The following is a 6,831-nucleotide window of genomic DNA, read 5'->3' as shown; positions in this document are numbered from 1 at the left end:
CCAACACCTCTTTTTATCTCGGCTTTGCAGCATAGCCTGTAATTTTCTGTACTGCCTGAGCTCCAGCTTCTAGGCAATACAAGGTGAGCTGAGGACCTGTCTTCAAAATCAAGGCTTTGGTTTCTTTAAAACAGACCAATCCCCAATCTAAGCCCCCTGATATTATGTGAGTACATCGAGGCATGTCAAAGAAATGCGCAGGGACATATTTGGAACAAAAGCTTTCCTGTAGTCATCTGATTTCGTATCTGAACATGTGGCCTGGTATAGAATCACAAAATGGTTTGGGTTTGAAGTGACCTTCAAAACACATCTTGTCCAATCGCCCTGCAATGAGCAGGAACATCTTCAACTAGATTGGCTTGGCAGAACCACATCCCACCTAGCCTTGAATGCCACCATTCTGATGGGTGCGTCCGGCACCTCTCTGGGCAACCTGTGCCAGGGTTTTCACACCCTCATTGTACAAAATTTCCTCCTCTCATCCAGCCTGAATCTCCCTCATTTAGCTTGAACCCATCACCCCTCATCCTGTGGCAGCAGGCCCTGCTAAAAAGTCTCTGCCCATCTTACTTACAGGCCCCTTTTAAGAACTGAAAGGCTGCAATAAGGTCTCCCTGGAGCCTTCTCCAGGTTGAACAAGCCCAACTCTCTCATCCTGTCTCCGGAGCAGAGCTGCTTCAGCCCTCCGATAATTTTTGTGGCTCTCTTCTGGACCCTCTCCAACAGGTTCATGTCTTTCCTGTACTGAGGACTCCAGGAGGAGTAGTTGCCTCTCCCCTGCCCTCTGATGGGTGCAACACATGTGGCTCAGGTCGGTTAAACCTGCAGACAGCATTTTCACACGGATGCTGCAGTTGAGCTCCTGGTGTTTTCCCTTTGTTCTTGATTTAAGCCTGGTTTTCCCTGTATTTGCAGGCTTCTCAGAAGTACAAGCAGCTCGCTTTGACGAAGCAATGACTGCAAAGCACTGAGCACTGTCACTGATGGGAGAGCCCATCAGATACCTGAAGATCAACCGGTTTGAGAGGCTCCTGCACCAGCACAGCATCTCTACTTTCCTGGTTACAAATGCACAGTTCCCAGATGAGATTAGGTAAGAGTTGGACAAAATACCTCCCTAGTAAAACATTTGAGTGCAGACTTGTGTTTTAATTGCGTTTTATCGCTCATTGATCAGCTCTGTGCTGACAATGAAAAAGCCCACTCGGCTTCCATTTGATTTTAACCGTCATCTCCCCATGCTCTTTCTCATCTCTTTTTCTACAGTTCAATTTTTCTGTATCTCTTAGAGTGGGATTACTTCTGAAAAGGAAGAGGATATAATACAGAACCTCTTGCACGTGCAGCGGAAGAAGAGCTGTGTGTTGGGGACACGGGCGATAACTAGTGCAAATGTTTCTGACAGCAGGAGACTGAGCTTGTAAATTGCCTTTTTCATTTGTGAGCTTCTCTTGCAGTCTGATCTTTGTTCTAACTCCAGAAGACAGTTTGGATGGGGCTTGTAGCAACCTGGTGTTTTAGTGAAAAGTGTCCCTGCCGATGGCAGGGGGTTGGAGCTGGCTGAGCTTTAAGGTCCCTTCCAGCCCAAACCATTCTATAATTTTAAGACCAGCTGCAACAGCTCAAGCCAAAGATCTATCTCCAGCAGAACCTGGAGTGCAGGATAAGAAAAGGTGAAAAGCATGTACTCTTCTGCCAAAGTGGGATCAGTAGTTTTTAACCTCCCTCTTGGGTGCATTTGAGCTACAACACTCCAAACATTTTCATGATCTCTGATGAAAGTTTTCAGTCACAGCTGAGCAGTGACCTGAAGGCCCATGGGATCATGGCTGCTGCTGTCAGCTCTGAACAGAGTCTACCATTTAACAAGCTTTGTAGTAATTAATGAAGCACTCGTGGTCCCAACATCACATTATTTGCCAAGTGCTTCATGAAGATGTCTTCCGTGTCTGTCTTACTGATACTGTGCTCTGATGGAAGCAAGTACTTCTATTTACTGATTTGGCAGAAGGTGACACGCTACCTGCTGAGACAAACAGACAAGAGAGACTGCTTCATTTGAATAATGAGATTTTCTGCCTTCTGAGAGGACAGTGGTAGACCATTTTCTGCCAAATTCACATTAGCAGAGCCGGGAGGCTCTGTGTAATCGTGGGACACTTTCTCCTGCAAATGCTGAGTAGCTTTACCAAGGTGCCTGCATGCACCTAGAATTAAACTTGGCTAGGGATGTTAAGGATAACAGGAAGGGATTCTACAGGTACATAGCAAACAAAAACCAGACTAGCGACAACACAGCCCCCCCTGAGGAAGCTCTCGGGAGAACTGGCTGCACAGGATTTGGAGATGGCTTAGGTTCTGAATGACTTCTTTGCCTCGGTCTTCACTGGCAAAGGCTCTGACTGCACCACCCAGGTCTTAGAAGGTAGACTCAGGGACTGTGAGAATGAAGACCTTGGGCCCACTGTAGGAGAGGATCTGGTTCGAGACCATCTTAAAAATCTGAACGCGCACAAGTCCGTGGGACCTCATGAAATCCATCTACGGGTCCTGAAGGAGCTGACGAATGAAGTTGCTAAGCCACTGGCCATCATATTTGAAAAATCATGGCAGTCAGGTGAAGTTCCCGACAACTGGAAAAAGGGAAATATAACCCCCATTTTCAAGAAGGGGAAAATGGAAGACCCGGGGAATCACAGACCAGACAGTCTCACCTGTGTGCCTGGCAAAATCTTCGAGCACATTCTCCTGCAAGGCATGCTAAGGCACATGAAAAACAACAAGGTGCTTGTTGACAGCCAGCATGGCTTCACTAGGGGGAAATCCTGCCTGACCAATTTGGTGGCCTTCTATGATGGGGCTACAGAACTGATGGACAAGGGTAAAGCAGCTGATGTCATCTACCTGGACTTGTGCAAAGCGTTTGACACTGTCCTACACAACATCCTTCTCTCTAAATTGGAGAGATATCAATTTGATGGATGGACCACTCGGTGGATAAAGGACTGGCTAGATGGCCACACACAAAGAGTTGTGGTCAATGGCTCAGTGTCCGGCTGGAGACCAGTAACGAGTGGTGTCCCTCAGGGATCGGTGTTGGGACCGGTCTTGTTTAACATCTTCATCACTGACATGGGCAGTGAGATTGAGTGCGCCCTCAGCAAGTTTGCCGATGACACCAAGCTGTGTGATCCAGTTGATACGCTAGAGGGAAGGGTTGCCATCCAGAGGGACCTTGACACACTTGTGAGGTGGGCTGATACCAACCTCATGAAGTTCAACCAAGACAAGTGCAAGGTCCTACACCTGGGTCAGAACAATCCCAGGCACAGCTACAGATTGGGCAAAGGAGAGATTCAGAGTGGCCCTGCGGAGAAGGACTTGGGGGTGCTGGTCGATGAGAAAATGAACATGAGTCGGCAGTGATGATCTCCAGAGCTCCCTTCCTACCCTGATGATTCTGTACTTTTGTGACTGCAAGCAAACCACGGCTGATGGAGAGGCTGGAAAGAAGGGGCGGGAGGGAGGGGGAGAGCTAAAATTCCCCCAGCCCTCTGCAGGGGTATTGTGGTTTAAACAAAAGTCATCCATAAATCACACAGTTGCTCTCTCACTCCCCCCTTCTTGCCCTCCTCCTACTCCCGGAGGGATGGAGAGGAGAATCGAAAAGAATGCTACTCCTACCGGTTGAGATAAGAACAGTTTAGTAACTAAGGTATAACAGAAATCACTACCGCTACCATCAATAATACTAATGATAAAGGAAATAACAAGGGGAAAGAATACAACACCTCAACACCAGCTGACAAATAACTCACCCCACTCCCCCCAGCCGAGCACCGACCGATACCTCCTCCAACCCTGCCGTCCCTATCCCTTACGGGGAACTCTCTGTTACATCCTGGGCATGACGTGCTATGGTATGGAATACCTCTCTGGTGAGTTTGGGTCAGGTGTCCTGTCCCAGCTTCCTCCCAGCTTTCCCTCCCTGACAGAGCATGAGGCTCAGAAAGTCCTTGTCCAGATGAAACATTTGAGCAGCAACTAAAAACATCGGTGTTATCAGCACTGTTCCCAGGCCAAAACCAAAAAACACAGTGCTGCTGCTGAACCCAGGACAAGGGGAGACTGACAGCGCCCACTGCTGCATTGCCATGGCCCTGCAGGCGCCGATCTACAGGTGTGTGGAGGAGGAGGGAAAACATAAGCTCTGGGACTTGTTGCGCAAGAAGTACCAGCAGAAGACAAGGGCAAAAGTGGCACCCCCGAAGGCCTGGAATGAAAAGCAAGAGCAGTGGGAGGTCCAGGTACTGCCGCAGTGAAAAATAATTAGGAAAAGAGCATTCCTGTCCTCCAGGGAGCCAAGGTGGGAAGGTCCCTAAGGCATAGGAGCGTGGAGGATGACTGTCCTCTGTGGGACTGTACCAGCTCGAGGCACCTTCCCATTGCCCAACGACATCTCCTATTCTTCTCTCTGGGCAGGGTCCTGCATTCGTGGCATTCCCACGTGGTGGCAAGACACCAGGAGAGGATGAGGAGAGCCCAGAGCACAGGCTGAGTCTTTGCCATTCGCAGTACTCATATGTGCAAAGGTGAGCGTGGACCAGCTTCAGGACAGACCTGGGCCAGCTGGGGGCTGATGGCCCAGCTGGCGGTGGGGGGAAGCAAATCCCAGAGCCATGGGTCTGGACAAGGCTAGCATCCTTTCCTTTCTCATGTCCCGGCTCAGTCCCCAATGCCTGGTGCCTCTCTGCAGCCCCAAGCATAGTCAGCACTGTGGGGCTGAGTGAGACCATAGGGTGGCCATGACTGGGAGAGCGGAGAGGCAGGAGGGTCTCGGTCAAAATGTGGGACTTGCTCCTCATTTTGGTAGGAGACTTTCCCCAGGGACCCAGTGGGCTTTGCAAGGAACAGCAACCCGCCTCCTCAGGAAAGTAGTGGAACAGCCAGTTTCTGTGGTGGTGAGGAGGAGTCCCTCATGTAAAGATCTCCAAACATATCCCTTGCCTAGCATTGCCCTTTCTTCCTTCAACTTCTTGCAACTCCTGGGCCAAGGGGGGCTTCTCCTGACAGCTCTCATGGTGTGGAGCACTGCAGGCTGGGATCGCATCCCAGGCACCATGGCTCTGATCTCTCCAGCCAGAAGCAGATCTCACCGCATGTGTCCTGACTAGAACTGTAGTGTTGCTCTGCACCCTAACCTCTCTCTGCACGCAAGGCTACAGAGCTTTCTATTCAGTTCCTCAGCTCTGGGGAGCAGATCCGGTGCACAACGGTGGGATCCAGGAAAGCCTCTGAGGCACAGAGGCTCCCAAGATTGATGTCCAGAAAAGCCTCCTCCAGGATCACAAGCAGCAGCGCCATCCAGCCAGGCTGTTACCAGCAGTGCTTCCTTCTGATCAGTAAAGACCTCTATGCAAAGCACTGTGTCTGACACTGTGGGTCTTTCCTTGGTGGCTGTGAAATACGCACTCAGCGGTGGGTGAGCTTTGGTGGGGCAGGGCAAGGCCACTGCAGGACAGAGGAGCTTCAGTCCTACTGAAGGGCAGCCCTGTCCCAAGACTTTGCTATAGCAGCTCGGCAGCAGCCCTGCTCTTGATGGTCCCTGCCCCTTCTGGTCTCTGGCAGTGTGCCCTGCCATGGCTGCACAGCTCTGTAGTGGAGGGTGGAGAGGAGAGGAGGGAAGAGGAGAAGGAAGCACAGTGCTGGGCACGCTGGGCAACACAGCTGCCAGGGCAGCACCCAGAGGCTTGAAGAGCCAGGGCCCTGTACCTGGAGGCCAGCTGTGTCAGAGGTGCACCGAGCAGGGACAATGAAACCCTAGGCAGGAAGAGTGCCTGGGCAGAGGGAAGCTATGGGAGGCAGCTTTTCAGTTGGGTAGCTTGGTTCTGCCAAAGCTCTGCTCAGGTTCCTGAGCTTTTTGTTCAACACTTGCTGGTTAGAATGGCAGGGGGGAGCTGAGGGGACACAGGGACACTTCTGAAAGTCCTCTCCAGACACGGGAGGGGACATAATGCCTGCCCCTGGGGGCCTGAGAGGAGGCTGTGAAGGAGGAGGGAAGGAAGCCAGGAACTGCTGGCTCTTGGGCACCCACAACCTGCCCAGGCTCTGTGAGCTGCTGGCAGCGATGCTTCCCACACTGAGGCAGGCTGAACAGCACCACATGACATAGGGGCGGTCTGTTAATACTCTGTGTGCCATTTGTTCCTGAAAAGCCCTGATCTTGTGGGTCTCTGAATTGGGCTACATAGAAGATACTCTAACGGCATGGCTTCCTTGAAGACAGTGTCCAGACAGAGCTCTCCCCTTCTGCAAAATGCAAACAGCATAACACCACTGCTGCAAGTCCTTGGGACAAGCAGAACTGATTAAATCAACTCCAGGTGGGAAAAGTCACAGAGAGAGGAAAAAACTTCCTGGGGCAAGATTGCAACTGCACAAGTCACAGCTTCCTCTCCCCTGTGAAAGGAGCAGCTTCATTTTATTTTCTTTCTTATTTCCTCTCTTAAAGGACACAGAAGTCCTTCCAGCTGCTATGTCTCGAACTGAGGCACCAACAGAGGCACCATCCAAGAGAAGGCCCTGTGTTAAAGCACCCTCAGGAAGGATGAGGTGTGTGAGAAGCGGGGGCTGTAGGGTAGGATGGTGCTTCATCCTCAGCTGGAAACTTGGACAACAACGCCGGACGCTTTCTGGGACGTTCAAGCGTTTAATAAGAGACAGAGGAAGGTTTCTGGGTGAAAGATGGAGCCTCCTGGTCCGGCAGGGTCAGCGAGTGGCCCTGCTGCTGGCCCGGCTCCTTTGGCCAGTGCTGGTGTCGCCTTGGAG

General features: G+C 51.2%; 1 long non-coding RNA gene across 2 annotated transcripts; it reads left to right on the top strand.

Moving 5' to 3' along the window:
• Nucleotides 1–921: 921 nt before the first annotated feature.
• LOC136006265 (uncharacterized) lies at nucleotides 922–5,427 on the top strand. 2 transcript variants are annotated; one of them, XR_010609033.1, is made up of 3 exons: nucleotides 922–1,096; nucleotides 4,486–4,595; nucleotides 5,243–5,427. It is a non-coding gene; the product is annotated as an uncharacterized LOC136006265 (long non-coding RNA). The 2 variants fall into 2 exon arrangements; XR_010609032.1 differs by having other exon boundaries at nucleotides 4,486–5,427.
• The last annotated feature ends 1,404 nt before the right edge of the window (nucleotides 5,428–6,831 follow it).

The sequence above is a fragment of the Lathamus discolor genome, unplaced genomic scaffold, assembly GCF_037157495.1.
Source record: "Lathamus discolor isolate bLatDis1 unplaced genomic scaffold, bLatDis1.hap1 Scaffold_127, whole genome shotgun sequence".
Taxonomy (NCBI): domain Eukaryota; kingdom Metazoa; phylum Chordata; class Aves; order Psittaciformes; family Psittacidae; genus Lathamus; species Lathamus discolor.
This window is presented reverse-complemented; position numbering and strand designations above follow the sequence as displayed.